The sequence below is a fragment of the Cyrtonyx montezumae genome, unplaced genomic scaffold (assembly GCF_038088225.1).
Source record: "Cyrtonyx montezumae isolate F1298 unplaced genomic scaffold, pur_monq_1.0 scaffold_5, whole genome shotgun sequence".
In the NCBI taxonomy this organism is placed as follows: domain Eukaryota; kingdom Metazoa; phylum Chordata; class Aves; order Galliformes; family Odontophoridae; genus Cyrtonyx; species Cyrtonyx montezumae.
In genome coordinates, this window is record NW_027072056.1 from 488,061 (window position 1) to 504,172 (window position 16,112).

Here is a 16,112-nt window from a genome sequence, read left to right on the forward strand (position 1 = left end):
TCCTATAGCTAGTTATGCAGGAGAAGAGGCTGACCCTCACCTTGCCACTGCCTCCTTTCAGGAAGTTTTAGAGAGCAATATGGTATCCCCTGAGCCTCCTCTTCAGACTATTCAATCACTCTTCCCTCAGCTGCTCCCTATAAAACATGCTCCAGGTCCCTTTGGAGATGCTCCAGGGTCTCGATGTCTTTCAGTGTAATGAGAGGCCCAAAACACTGTGCTCAAAGTGTGACCTCACCAGGGCTGAGTATAGAGAGAGGATCACTTCCTTGCTCCCACTGGCTGCACTACTTCTGATACTAACCAGGATGCCATTGGTTTTCTTGGCCACCTGGGCACACTACTGGCTCCTATTCAGCTGAGTATTGACCAGCACCCCCAGATCCTTTTCCTCTGTACAGTCTTCCAGCCACTCTGCCCAACACCTGCAGTGTTGCTTGGGGTAGTTGGCCAAAATGCAGGACCCGGCACTTGATCTTGTTGAGCTTCATTGCCTTGGCCTCCCCACAGTGATCCAGCCTATCCAGATCTCTCTGAAGGGTCTTCCTACCCACAGGCAGGTTTAAACTTCCTCCTAACTTGATGTTATCTGTAAATTTAACTGAGGGTGCACTGAATCCCATCATCCAAATCGTCAGTAAAGATATTAAACAGAACAGGTCCCAGTCCTGACTGCTGGGGAACACCACTCATGACTGGTCGACAGCTGGATGTAATTTCATTCACTACCAATCTCTAGGCCCAGCACTCCAGCCTGTTCTTTACCAAAGAGTGTACCTGTCCAAACCAGATTCGACTTAGAATCATAGAATCATTGTTCTACTTAGAATCATGGGATCATATAATCATTTGAGTCAAAAGTGATTTTTGAAGGTCATCTGGTCCAACCAAAGAGAGTCTAATGGAAACAATAGGACTTCTACACAGGACAGATAATGTTATTTTGTATAGGTAGAGTATTAAAGTAGCAAATTGGAAAGGTATTTAATATTACTTACATTGGTTTAAACTTATTTGGGTCTCTTTTCTGCTCCAGATAACAAATCAATAGCAAAAGAAAGTCTTGTTAACTCCAGTGATGGAATCTTTAGGGAATCTGTGGGGTAAAGTGACATAGACACCAAATATTTGTGCTACTTACCTGTTTATTTGTGACTTCTCTTAATTCCCATTTATAAAATCAATGCTGTGTCCATATTCTTCAGAGAAGGTGGTTTATCTGTTCTGAATAAGAGTACTTCTTAAAAGCAGACAAACTGTCTTGCATTTAAAAAGCAAAATCAACCATATTAATAGTCTACATTTTTTCATCTTTAATAAGAAAAACGAAAAGTGTTCTTAAAGAACTGTATCATACTTCTTCATTTTTTACTGAAAACTGTCTTGGTCACTACTTTTATGAAATTTACAACCTCAGAAAGTTCCAAAGTCAGCCACCTGGCATCCATTACTTTTAGAATTCATTTAGTAAATATTCCATTTCATTATCAAGATGTAAAACATCCATCTGTAATGAAAACTATTGAAAACTGTGGAAAAGCTATAAAGAAAGAATTTGATATGGCAATTCAGTAGAGTTACATGATCTCTGTGTGGTGTTAAAAAGGAGGAAAAATGCTTAATCTAATATCTGTGTGTGTTCAATGGATGTAAATTCTAATTAATTTGCTATGTTGTTATAATGCTGTATGTAGTAATTCTGATGCATGTCAAGAGAAATGATGGAAACTATGGATGGCAGGGATAGAGAGGATGTTAACCACTGCCTTATACTGTAAAGCTCTTGAGAGGTTAAGTACTTACATTTGGAAAGCTCTTGTTTCACCTGGTTTTTCCTTTTAATGACCATTTTTTGTTTGTTTGTTTGTTTGTTTGTTTTTTAATTCTCAGTTTTGAAGCAACAAAAAGGGGAAATCTTTAATTCTGAAATGAACTGACAAAGAAGAGCAGGCATAATCTCAAGTGATACAGCCTAAATTGAATGCTTGCTTACCTATTGCTAGTGAATATCAATTTTGTGTTTTTTATTTTGAAAACTGTTTTCTGTCTTTTTTGCTCCATGTAAACTATTTAGACTAAAATCAGTAGGTTAATTTTAAACAATTTTTTCTTCTTTTGCCTTATGTTGTTATAAAGTGAACTCTGGAGCATGTTTGTGAAATGATGCAAGTTTCAAATCTTTTCATATGGAATAATTAGTAGTAGCAAGTCCTGAATCCTGATGTTCTTGTTGAAAACTTGCTTCTTGCAGGGTCTAGTGCTATGGGAGCAAAAGACTGAAGAGAACATCTTCCATTCTCTCAAGTCAATATATAGACAGCCATAGAGGTGTGACTAAGAACGCCATTTGTAAAAGCTGATGATACATAGCTGATATAAATTTTGGGCTGTTTTTTTGAAAGCAATCCATCTTATTTTCAAGTTAAAAGCTTTCCTTACAGACATAGCACAAGCTCAGACTGATTATTCAAAATTAAGCTGTTATTCTGTTTATATGTCAAAAATCTAAGTAAAATTCAGTTCTGGGAGGGCATTTTCCGAAAATTAGCAGGAAGATAAAAGTGGAGCTAGTGTCTTTGAAGCAAAGATAGCATAGTTTAGTGGGGAAATATTAGTGTTAGCTGTACAGTTGGACTAGATGATCTTGGAGATCTTCTCCAACCTTGGTGATGGGTGGATGGATGGATGGATGGATGGATGGATGGATGGATGGACGGACGGACGGACTATGGACAGATGGATGAAGTACAAAGTGCAGGGAAAAACAGTACAATATCCTGTACCAAAGAAACATGGAAAGCACATCTCTTCAGGAGGACTGAGACAACTGAATAATTGCCATTGTGCAAAAAAAACCCTGGTCTTTGAGTAGAGATGAGAGAGTCACAGAATCATAGGTGTTGGAAGTGACTTATGGAAATCATCTAGTCCAACAGCACCTGCTAAAGCTGGTTTCCAACAGTATGTTGCACAGGGAAACATCCAGCAGCTTCTTCCAGGTCTCCCTTGTCACCCTGACAGTAAAGTTTTTCCTCATGTTTGTATGGAACTTCCTGTGTTCCATTTTGTTCCTGTTGCCTCTTGTTCTGTTTCTGGACATTACTGGAAAGAGCTTGACCCCATTTTCTTGACTCACACATTTTAGATATTTATTCGCATTGATAAGATCCCATCTCAGCCCTCTTTTCTCCAAATGGAACAGCACCAGGTCTCTCAGCCCTTCTTCCTGCAGGGGATGTCTCAGGCCCTGACTGTCTTTGTAGCCCTTCTCTGGACTCTATAGCAGTTCCCTGTCTTTCTTGACTTGGGAAGTCCAGAACTGGACACAGTATACTAAATGTGGCCTTGTCAGGGCAGAGTAGAGGGGGAAGATCATTTCCCTTGACCTGCTGGCCAAGCTCTACCTAATGCATCCCAGGATACCTTTAGCCTTCTTGTCCACAAAAGCACACTGCTGGCTCATGGCCAACCTGTTAGCCACCAGGACACCCAGGTCCTTCTCTGCAGAGCTCCTCTCCAGCAGGTCCGCCTATATACCTGTACTGGTGGATATGGTTATTCCTTCCCAGGTGCATGACTTGCTCTTCTTAAACCTCATCAGGTTCCTTTCTGCCCAGGTAACCAGCCTGTCCAGATCTCATTGAATGGTAACACAGCCTTCTGCTGTGTCAACGCTTTGCGGGCTGGTTTGACTTGGTACTGTGATGATTGAGGCAGGGGTCCCACACCCCGGAGAAGGGGAAGGGGAAAAGGGAAAAAGGGAGAAGGGAGATGGGACTAGGAACAAAACAGTGGCAGTGATCTGGGGAGGAAAGCTAATTTTCTAAATAAGATAGCAGAAAGCAAAATAACACAATATAATACATTATAATTGGAATTGAGGCTAATGAATCAAATAAAATGAGCAAGAGAGAGAGAGAGTGTTCGATAAACCAAAGGCCTTACGCTAACACTGAACGTGGACGGCTGCAACAAACACCCACTGCTGAGCTCCATCCCGGAGGGAAGAGAGATGGTCCCGTGACTGTAGACAGATGTTATCTTTCCCTCTGAGCGGAAACATGTAAAAATGCAAAGCATTGCACAGTGCTCTGGGGAATGTAGTTCTTCTCTTCTGAGACAAGTACACCCAGAACTATTGATGATCCACAGAGCTGGAGCATTGACTCCTTAACTCCCAATACACCACATGATGTTATGATGTGGAATATCAATAATATAACAAAAATCATAAAACCATAACGTGGTGTGTCAGCCACTCCTCCCAGGTTTGTGTCATCAGCAAACGTGCTGACGGTGGAGTCCATTTCCATCCTCTAGGTCACTGATGAGGATATTGAACAAGAATGGACCAAGCACCAACCCCTATAGAACACCACTAGTTACACCCTCCAACCAGACTGCACTGCTGATGACAACCCTCTGAACTTGGCCTGTCAGCCAGTTGTTCAATCCACCTCACTATCCACTTCTATCTCATGCATCCTACGCTTCTCAACAAGAATGATGTGGGAGACAGTGTCAAACACCATGCTGAATTCAAGGTATGGATCCACTGCTTTCCTCTCACCTTCTCAGCTGGTGATGGCATCATAGAAAGCTACCAAACAAGAGTCATTTAGATATCTCATTGTACTAGCATCTCATGTGGGAGGCTCATGGTGCTGACGTTATTACAGTATAGTTTCACTCAGGTCTGCAGGGTTGTTCTCTTTGCCAGAATTTAATGAAGCTTAATCTAGCAACAAATAATCAAATCTTAGAGTAACAGAGCTGGCAGAAGGAATTCTGCCTGTTGCATAAGCCATCCCCTACCTGAGAAAACAATTATTATGTTTAAGCCTTTTCTGACTGTTGTTTTTAAGACTACTCTTAAAGACCTCAAATGGTGGAGGTCTTGTGATGTCCCCAGAAAATCTAAAATCTAAAATCTAAAATTCTAAAATCTTTGCTATTACTGTAAGAAAATTTATCTCAATATCTAACTTAAATCTCCATTGCAACATGTTATTTATTCTCTCTTGCATATATATCTGTATATATTTCTCTTGATATGGCAAGTAGATTATTCTTACACGCAATGCACTTTTATGTACTTGAAGATTGGGAGTGTATTACTCTATGTCTACTGCTGCCTTTATTGGCTAAATTCTTTAGATTTCTGTTCTTTTTCATAGCTTTTTTATATCAAGCATATACATTATATATATGTATATATTTGTTTGTACTTACGTAACTATGGACAAAATAAATACACTTTGTCTGTCTAGCTAAGGGTTTCATCAAATAACGTGACACTTGCAGAGCTGGGCCTTATGGCGGACAGTTGGAGGTCAGCAGGGGCCCTTCAAAACAGTCAGGGTGTCTGGAAGGAAGGAGCGACATGGATGCTGCTTGTCTCTGGAAAGAATAAAACCTGAACTGGCATTGATCTATCAGCCCCAGCTCATCTTTTACAGGCAAATTAAGAAGCTGGGATTTTGAAGAAGCAGATGGTTACTGGAGATGGAGCGTTCACTTTTACATACTATAAGTGCTGTTTCTACTTTGCTCTTGTATTATATGTCATGTCTGTTATGGACCCTTTGGTATATAACTTCATATTAGAAAACCCTGGTGATTCAGTCTCAGTGGAAAACAGTAAAAGCTTATATTTGTTCTGTGATGAATTACCAGTAGTCATCCACAGCATGTGGACTGTTTTTTGTTGTTTGTTTTTCTAAAATCCATGAATGCATTTCATGGCTGTTATTTTTCCCTCTCTTTGTTTCAGATTTTGAAAAATGCTATCCCCTGGTGCTCATTGAGAGGCAAATATGCCTTATTTTATCAATGGTAGTGTGTCCTTTTTTCCAGGCTAAAGAAAATGTTTGTCTTTTCATTGTCAAGAGTGTTCTGAGATGCATCGTGAGGAATAGTGAGAAACAGTTTCACAATATTTAGATTTTTTACCAGCATTGAAGGAATGAACAGGAAACCTAGTTAGGCACAGGTTAAAGCAGATGTTGGTTTAATACGTAAGAACATTGTTTTTGGAAATCATTTTTTCAGCTGTCTTAGGATGTTTTAAATGCAATTGCCTGAATTCAGTGCTGGTTCATGCTGAAATAGTTGGCAATAGCATCCATCACCTTGTTATCAAACAGACAAATTGTTCCTAGCCGTACTTTTCTACTTTGCTTTGGCTGAGGATGAAACAGTGCAATATTTCTTTACTAGTGTTTTTACAGCTTGCATTTGTACTGGTGTAGTGCTGTTAATGTCAGCCAGCCTTTTGGTCTTAAAACTGAGATTGCTTTTTATTTTTTTTCATGCACCATGAAATGAATTACTTACATTTTTGCTGCTATCCAACTAGCAACTGCAAAGGGAACTCTAACGTTGTTAAACATGGTTTTGGTACCTACTGAAATAACACAAGAATGGAAACCTCATTCAATTAAAAATGCTGCAGAATGCATTACATTTTGTGTCCCTCTTGAATTTCCACAGAATCTTGTAAAATTGAGAACAGGAGGTCAGATTCACAGATAAATAGTATTGCAAAGTTTATTCAGTTAGGAGTTTTCCACTGTAGCACAGATATCTTTTATTTGGTAATTTAATACAAGTGGAATTGTATTCTGTATATCTAGTTAATTTTGTCCTTTGTCTTGTCATGATGGGATAGTCTATTCAGTATGTATCAGCAAACAGTAATTTCTCTTGGGTTTTTCTCTTGTTCTCAAGTGGTCTAAATTTTTTCATAATGAAATGAAAGAAATAAAAGATAATGTTTTGCTCTTAAAATTAACTGTTAGGAAATATATATATATTTATATATATATATTTTTTTGCATATGCTTGGGCATTGATAATAGCCAGCAGAGCAGAGGGAAGAACTTCATGAGCTTAAATGATTGTTTATCTCATAGGTCACATTGCACATAGAATTCCAGGTACCACAATAAATAAACATAATTGTTGGTTTAATTCTTCACTGTGATGGAAATTGCAGTGGTTCTGAGTTGTCAAACAAACATGTATAAAATTAGACTGACATAACTGAATGTCAAGAGTAGCTACTGGACTTTGCTTCATACTAGAGTTGAATATACAGAATGCCAGTGATCATTTAAAATTTGAAAGAAAATACCTCAAAGCAGCATATGTTCAGATGAAGAATTTGGTCATGCATGTTTTCCAGCAGCTGTTTTTATTCTAGGTTTAATTTTAAATTCCTTCAGCTGAATTTTGTGTTCAGAATCATCAAAACCAACCAAAAAAACCCTCAAATTTTGTTTCACAGAGATCATTATCAAGTTCTGAGCAATTGTATATTTATTATTTCCATGTTTTGCATTTCTGGGGTTTCATATACTACCCAAGGGCACAACCTAACTCAAAGAATAACAGGAAGTGGCATGCTTTTCATTACTCTTTTTCATTATTACGGACATACATTAAGACCTATTTTAGGAACAAGCTGATTTTGCTTAACTTCTTATGTCTCTTAACGTTAAATTGCCTGGGCTCTAATCTCTAAGGTAAAAGAAAGGAAAAATAAAGTTATGAAATGAAGGGATTTTGGTACTGATCCTTAATCATTCTATGGCCTTTCTACACGTTTTTTTCATAATAAAGTTATAGGCAAATATATAGGCAATTTGGGTGACTGATCAAACCAGCATAATAAATCCTTTGTGTCTGAGTGTCCTTTTTCTTGGGAGATAGATTGTTGTGTCTGGCAGACCAGATGCATGGTCACATCTTGCGCTTTACCAGTTTCAGCCAAAGCTTACACCTTAGTCTGTTTCTCATCAAGTGTTCTGTGCTGTGGTGTCATTCAGAGTAGCAGTACTAATATGAGCAACATAGGTAAAGGCACTGAAAAAAAAAGTATGATATATACCACTGCCCTTACAGCCCAAATTGTGTCTTATGTTGATGAATTAATTCAAGACACCTAGGCATCAGGCTTCACTTAGACATCTAAAATTCAGGAAAAAGTTATTTCCATCATAAGGTGGGAAGCTGGGTGTCATGATTTTATGATTTTGTTATTGGTATTCCACATCATAACATCATGTAAGGCACTGGGAATTAAAGAGTTAATGCTCCAGTTCCATGGACTACCAAATTTCCAGGTACCAGGTTCTCAGGAGAGAACTACATAACCCAGAGGACTTTGTGTTCCCGTTTTCCACTCAGAGGGAAATATCAAACTGCATGCAAGTCCTGGAGACTTCCTCTTTCGCTGGACATCTCAGCAGTGGAGGTTCCATAGCTGCTTTAGTGGAAGGCCTTCGGTTTTGGACACTCTCTCTCGCTCTTTATTTGATTTATTAGCTTCAATTCCAATTATATTGTTTTATATTGTGTTATTTTACATTCCAGTATCCAATTTATTTGTTAATTAGTTTTCCTCCTCAGATCGTTGTCACTGTTTTTTGACCCATCTTCCTCCCCCTTTCCCTTTTCCCCTCCCTCCTCTTTCTTAGGGCATTGGGTCCATGGGTCCATCGCCCCATCAGTCATGGAACTGGGCACAACCAGCCCATAAACCATTTCACTGGGGAAGAAAATCTCCCCCACTGAATAGCAGAGCCAAGTCTGACACCACCTCATAAGACTGGTATATGTGGGGTTGGACCACATGCATCTCAGGGCTCTGAGGGAACCAAGTGATGTGCTTGCAAAGCTGCTATCTATCACATTTCTCCACCCCATAACGGGAGCCCGGCTAGCTCAGTCGGTAGAGCATGAGACTCTTAATCTCAGGGTCGTGGGTTCGAGCCCCACGTTGGGCGAGAATTTTTTTGTGCTTTGAAATCGGCACAGCCGGAGCTGCAGTGGCTGACTGAGGTACAGGGCGGGTTTTCGGGAGGTTCCAGTCTCTCGGGAACCGAGTGAGAGCGGCCACTCCCGTAGGCTGTTCTCGCGAGAGATTAACGAGGCGGTAACGAGGGGTAGGCGTTGCCGGGGTTTCAGCGCCTTCGCCCTCACCCCTCAGCTGAATAGGGCTCAGGGAGGGCAGCGAAGTGTCACTACCCACTGTTTGTTTGTTTGTGGTTTGTTGTTTTTTTTTTTTAATATATATTTCTTTAATTATTATTATTTATTTATTTTTAAGTTATTACAATTCATATCTATATATTATTATAAACATTTATTTACTTTCAATTTTTCATTTAGGGCTTGCCTTAAGAAGGCTGTGGCGACCCAGACAGAAGGTCTGCCTAGAAGTGTGGCTACACAGGTCTCTGGTTGCAAGGAGTGCCAGAGCCTGCTGCTGCTGGATGAGGGTGCTAAGCAGTTCTCCTGTGCAAGGTGTGAGCAGGTGGAAGATCTGCTTAGCATGGTGGTTGAACTGAAAGAGGAAGTTGAGAGACTGAGGGCCATCAGGGACTGTGAGTGGGAGATTGACTGGTGGAGCAGCTCCCTCGAGCGCCAGAGAGAAAGGCGCCGGGGAGACCCCCTGCAGTTGGTGGTGGACTCCCTGACCTGTCCTCGTAGGGCAGAGGGGGATATCTGAGGGATAGGGAGGGCTGGCAGAGAGTCCCTGCTCGGTACCGTGGGCAATCTCCCCCTCTGCCTCCCCAGTGTCCCCAGATACCCCTAAGCAATAGATTTGCAGCATTGGAAGTTGAAGAGGTGATAAGGGTGGCTATTACGGAAACATGGTGGGACCTCTCCCATGACTGGAATACTGGGATTGATGGCTACAAGCTCTTCAGAAGGGATAGACAGGGAAGAAAGGGTGGTGGCATAGCTCTCTATATCAAAGAGTGTTTTGATGTTGAAGAGCTAGTGGTTGGAAATGACAAAGTAGAGTCCCTATGGATAAGGATCAGGGGGATAGTCTTTAGGAGTGACATCGTGGTGGGGGTCTGTTATAGACCACCTAGTCAGGATGAAGAAATAGACGAGGTGTTCTATAAACAACTCGTAGATGTTGCACAGTGGCCAGCACTCGTTCTCATGGGGGACTTCAACTTCCCTGACATATGCTGGAAATATAATACTGCGCAGAGGAAGCAGTCCTTGAGATTTCTAGAATGTGTGGATGATTGCTTCCTGACACAGCTGGTGCAAGAGCCTACCAGGGGAGATGCCTTGCTAGACCTACTTTTCACTAACAGGGAAGGACTAGTAGGAGATGTGAAGGTTGGAGATTGTCTTGGCCAGAGTGACCATGAAATGGTGGAGTTTGCTATTCTGGGTGATGTCAAGAGGGTGACTAGCAAAACTACTACCTTGGACTTCCGGAGGGCAGACTTTGACCTGTTCAGGACACTTGTTGCAAGGGTCCCTTGGGACTTGCTCCTGAGGGTTAAAGGGGTCCAGGAAGCTTGGATGCTCCTCAAGATAGAAATCTTAAAGGCACAGGAGCAGGCAGTCCCGGAGTCCCGTAAGTCGAACCAGAGGAGAAAAAGACCAGTGTGGATGAACCAGGAACTTTTGTTGAGACTCCGAGAGAAAAAGAGAGTCTATGTCCTCTGGAAGATGGGTCAGGCTACTTGGGGTCACTACAGAGAACTGGCCAAGATCTGCAGGCAGAAAATTAGAAATGCTAAAGCCCAGCTTGAACTTAGACTGGCTACTGCTGTAAAGGAGAACAGGAAACCCTTTTACAAATATATTAACAGCAAGAGAAAAACTAAGGAAAATTTCTCTCCTTTACTCGATGAGGCAGGGAATGTAACCACAGATGATAAGGAAAAGGCTGAGGTTCTCAATGCCTTCTTCACATCTGTCTTTAATAAACAGAAAAGTTGTCCACAGGGTACTTGCCTTGACCTGGAAGTCCAGGACGGGGCGCATAATGCACCCCCTGTGATCCAAGCAGAGATGGTCAGAGATCTTCTCCTCCATCTGAACTGCCACAAGTCCATGGGGCCAGATGGGATCCACCCAAGGGTGCTGAGGGAGCTGGCAGAGGTGATTGTCGAGCCACTTTCTGCCATCTATCAGAATTCCTGGTTATCTGGAGAGGTCCCACAAGATTGGAGGCTTGCCGATGTGACTCCCATCTACAAGAAAGGCCGTAAGGAAGACCTGGGGAAATACAAGCCTGTCAGCCTGACCTCAGTATCAGGGAAGGTTATGGAGCAAATGATCTTGAGGGAGATCACACGACACGTGCATGGCAATAAAGGGATCAGACCCAGCCAGCACGGGTTCACCAGGGGCAGGTCATGCTTGTCCAACCTCATCTCCTTCTATGACTGGGTGACCAGACAGGTAGATGAGGGAAAGGCTGTTGATGTAGTCTACATGGACTTCAGCAAGGCCTTCGACACGGTCTCCCACAGTATTCTCCTGAGGAAACTGGCAGCCCGTGGTGTGGACAGGTTCACTCTTCTCTGGGTGGAGAACTGGCTGGAGGGCCGTGCCCAGAGGGTAGTGGTTAATGGAATTAAGTCCAGCTGGCGTCCTGTTACGAGTGGTGTCCCCCAAGGGTCAGTTTTGGGGCCCATCTTGTTTAATATCTTTATTGATGACCTAGATGAGGGAATTGAGTGTACCCTCAGTAAGTTTGCAGATGACACCAGGTTGGGAGGATGTGTCAAACTGCCTGAGGGTAGGGAGGCCCTTCAGAGGGATTTGGATAGGCTGAACAGCTGGGCTGAGCTCAATGGGATGAGGTTCAATAAGACCAAGTGCCGGGTCCTGCACTTTGGCCACAATAACCCTATGCAATGCTATAGGCTTGGGGCAGAATGGCTTGAAGAATGTAGAGAGGAAAAGGACCTGGGGGTGTTGGTGGATGCTCGGCTCAACATGAGCCGGCAGCGTGCCCAGGTGGCCAAGAAGGCCAACGGCATCTTGGCCTGTATTAGAAATAGTGCAGCCAGCAGGAGCAGGGAGGTGATCATCCCCCTGTACTCAGCTCTGGTACGGCCGCACCTCGAGTACTGTGTTCAGTTTTGGGCCTCTCACTACAAGGACATTGAGGCCCTGGAGCGTATTCAGAGAAGGGCAACAAAACTGGTGAGGGGTCTGGAGCACAAGTCTTATGAGGAGCGGCTGAGGGAGCTGGGATTGTTTAGTCTGGAGAAGAGGAGGCTCAGAGGAGACCTTATTGCACTCTACCACTTCCTGAAGGGAAGTTGTGGTGAGGAGGGGGTGGGCCTCTTCTCCCTGATAAATAATGACAGGACGAGAGGGAATGGCCACAAGTTGCGCTGGGGAAGATTTAGATTAGACCTGAGGGAACATTTTTTTTCTGAAAGAGTGGTCAGGCACTGGAATGGCCTGCCTAGGGAGGTGGTTGAGGCACCATCCCTAGCGCTGTTTAAGAAGCGTTTAGATGAGGTGCTAAGGGATTTGATTTAGTAGTTGGGTAGGGATAGTGATAGGAGGATGGTTGGACTAGATGATCTTGTAGGTCCTTTCCAACCTTATGAACCTATGAACATTTGTAAAATAGTGGCTGTCAGGCAGAGTCATTGGTTACTGGAAAAAGGGAAACATCACTCCCATTTACAGGAAAGAGAAAGGAAAATCCAAGGAACTACAGGCCATTGAGCCAGTTCCTCTGCACCCAGGAAGATCACTGAAAGTATCTCCCTGGAAGAGATGTTAAGGCCAATGAGGGATGAGCAGATGATCAGAGGCAGCCCGTATAGCTTCACTAAGGGCAGACTGTGCCTAACCAATCTAGTGGCCTTCTATGATAAAAGAGTGACAAATCTGTGGACAAAGGGAATGCAATTGATGTCACATACCTGGACTTATGCAAGGCCTTTGACATCACATCTGTATATCTGACCCTCATCACATCTGTATATCTAATTTCAGGAGATATGTATTGGAACAGTGAACTATTCAGTGAATAAGGAATTGCTTGGAAGGTCGCAGCCAGGAGGCTGTGGTTGTTGGCTCTATGTCCAGGTGGCAGCTGGTAATGAGTGGTGTCCCCTAGGAGTCCATGTTGGGTCCAGTACTCATTCACTTCTTTATCAGTGACATAAATGATGGGATTGAGTGCACCCTCAAGTTTGCTGATGACACCAAGCTGAGTGGTGCAGTTGATAACATCAGAATGAAGGGATCCCAGCCAAAGAGACTTTGATAAACTTGAAAGGTAGGCACATGTGAATCTAACAATCAATAAAGCAAAGCAATGGGTACTGCACTTGGGTTGGGGCAATCTCAGCTATGTGTACAGACTGAGAGAAGAAGAACTTCAGAGTACTCCAGCTGAGAAGGCCTCAAGGAGTCCTGGTAGATTAAAGACTTAACCAGTCTTGCAGTATGCTTGCAGCCTAGAGGACCAACAGGAGTTTCCTGGGCTACATCAAAAGAGGGGTAGCATTAGGGTGAAGGTGGATTTGATTATAAAATATGGGTCTGTTTTATAACAGGCAGCTTAAAAGATTTTGGCAAACCACATTTCCAACAATTGGTGGGGCTTTGTACAAGAATGCAGTTCATAACCAAATCCAAAATTCTGGATGAAAGGCTTTCTTGCAAAAAGGGGAGTCAAAAAAAAAAAAAAAAAAGATACATCACTCATTGCTGGCTGTCTGCTGGCTGTCACTGGAGCTTGGGCAACTGTTGGTCTAAGTGCAGCTGGTCTCATGTGAATCCAATTCGGTACTGTACCCCTCTTTTCTGCCCTTGTGAGGCCCTGTCTGGAGTACTATATTCAGATTTTGTGCCCTCAACACAGGAAAAATGGGCTTTTGGTGAGGGTCCAGAGGAGGGCTGTGTCACGCTCCAATATAAAGGAGGGAGATGAGGTCTTAGATTATATGTATGTGTATATCCGATGGCAAGATTAAGACACAATGGGTCAAAAGTTATCCCAAGCAGTTTGTCACAAATAAAAGTTGCTTAGGGATATGGAGAAGGGAAAGTGGGCAATAGAAAAGAGATGAAAAGCAAGGAGACTTGGCAGAAAGCAAGAGAGAGAGAGCATCACCACTGTGGATCCAGCGAGGTCTGTAGTAGGTCCGTTGATCTCAGGAACTCTCTGGTCACCGGGTGATGGGAGAGGGCTGAGAAGCTTCGCAGCAAGCAGGCCCTGGGGGGGTGAAGAGGGTCTTCCACAGAGGTTTTCCCCTTAGGGAATTCTTCTACAGGAGTTCTCTGAAAATCCCTGGTTCAGTAAAGACCTTTTATCCCCCATTTCTCAGTTTGTTTTTTTTTCTCTCTGTTTGTGTGCCCTATCTGGCCCCAACCAACAGGGGATGGCACCTTCATTGCCGTGCACGAGCATTATCATCTTTTGTGGTGGTCAGCTTCTCTAAGCTGTACCCCAAAGAAGACTGTTTGCCCCTATTTCCGTCTATCTTTACAACCATAGGCAGAGACATTGTGGCACCATGACACCCATCTAGATAATCGGCAGTTATAAGTCAGAGTCTAATCACCAGGAAAGGCCTTACGAAGCAAGCTTTGAGACAAAAGTAAGGAAAAAAGTTTCTGTCCTTCACAGGCTGGAGCACCTCTCCTATGAATACAGGCTGAAGGAGGTGGGCTTGATAAGCCTGGAAAAGAGAAGGCTTCAGTGAGACGTCATTGATGCCTTCCAGTATTTAAAAGGGTATTATAAAAAGGAGGGGAATCAACTTTTTACAAGGGCACACAATGTCAGGACAAGGGGGAGCGTTTTTAAGAGGGAAGGTTTAGACTGTTTTAGGATTTGGGATGTCAGGGAGAAGTTTTTTACTGAGAGTGGTGAGGTGCTGGCACAGGCTGCCCAGTGAGGTTGTGGATGTCCCCATCCCTGGAGGTGTTCAAGGCCAGGCTGGATAGGACCCTGGGTAACTTGATCTAGTGCTTGATCTGTAGGTCAGCAACGCTGCCTGTGACAGGGCAGTTGGAACTTGATGATCTTTGAAGTCCTTTCTAGCCCAAGCCATTCTATGATTCTTTATCTGTCCTTTTCCTCCAGCTATGGTAAACTCCTTTCATCATATCAATTATCTATAAGAAAAGAAACAGGTACAACACTTTTTGCTGAAGTAATCAGTCAGCAATTGTGGCTGTTTGCTTACTGCTGTTGCTTGCTGATGTCAATTTAGTAATAGTAGTGAAGAACATTGATCTGTTTTTTTGTTATATTACAGTTTTGATAATCTTTTTCCCGTATGCTTACTGAAATAGTGTTTATAGTATGCTGAAGATGCTTCCACCATATTTAATATCCAGTTTCAGTTAGTTTATAAATCACCCAACCAGAGCCCTAAGCAAATTGATGAGTTTATATCAGTGAAGCTTTATATGTGTTAACTGTGAAGTTCTTCACAAATTTTGTAGAATAAAGTAACTGTAGAAGGCAGTACAAAAATAAATGTTGGAATTTAAGAAATGCCATTGGAAAGATATTTTTGGTTAATACATTCGTTGCTAATATTAGTTGCTAATATTTGTTGCTGATAGATTACAAGGTTTTATGACAATATCTAGTCATGTTGCCTTGTAACTCCTTGCAGGAGCCTGAAATCAAAGATGTAGCTGCCGTAGACTCTTTATGTGGTAATTAAGTGGCTTCAAGTGTGATTGTATCCCTACAATCACACTTGAACAAACCTAGCTTTGGTTTATTTGCAGCCATAGAGTTGCTGTCTTCTCAGTGGTCTGCCAAACCATTGCTTCAAGATCTCATTGATAAATCAGACCTTAGGCTCAATTCCTGTTGGTGTTAAAATGAGCTTTCATTCTACTCATTGGCTAAATGTGAGAGAATGTACTTCAGAATCTGCAACCTCAAAACCTTGGGTGCTGTTTAGATTGATGATGCCCTGAGTCTGTATAAGCTGTATAAGGAAGTCCAATGAAGAAAGCTGAGCTGCAGCTCAGTGAAATGATTTCTATCTCCTGTTCTGTGTTACACAGTGAATCATAGAATCACTGTGAATAGGTCTGAGAAGATCTTCAAGATCATCAAGTCCAAACATCCTCCTGACCCATAAAATTCTATCACTAAACCATGTCCCTCAGTGCCACATATGCATGTCTGGAAACGGGGACTACACCATTCCCTGGCAGCTAATTTGCTGTGAAGAATTTCTTTCCAATATCTAATTTAAATCTCTTCTAGTGCAATCTGAGACTGTCTCCTCGTGTCCTGTCACTTGGAACAGTAGCGACTCATTACCTTTTCAGCTTTTTCAGCATTA

At 42.5% G+C, this 16,112-nt stretch overlaps 1 protein-coding gene and 1 non-coding gene across 2 annotated transcripts in view; both read left to right on the forward strand.

Annotated features, from left to right (window-relative positions):
• Window positions 1–16,112, forward strand: part of LOC136056006 (glypican-5-like) — a 419,124-nt gene that overhangs the window by 119,293 nt on the left and 283,719 nt on the right. The window lies entirely within an intron of this gene.
• On the forward strand, window positions 8,717–8,789 carry TRNAK-CUU (transfer RNA lysine (anticodon CUU)). Its single transcript has one exon. It is a non-coding gene; the product is annotated as a tRNA-Lys (tRNA).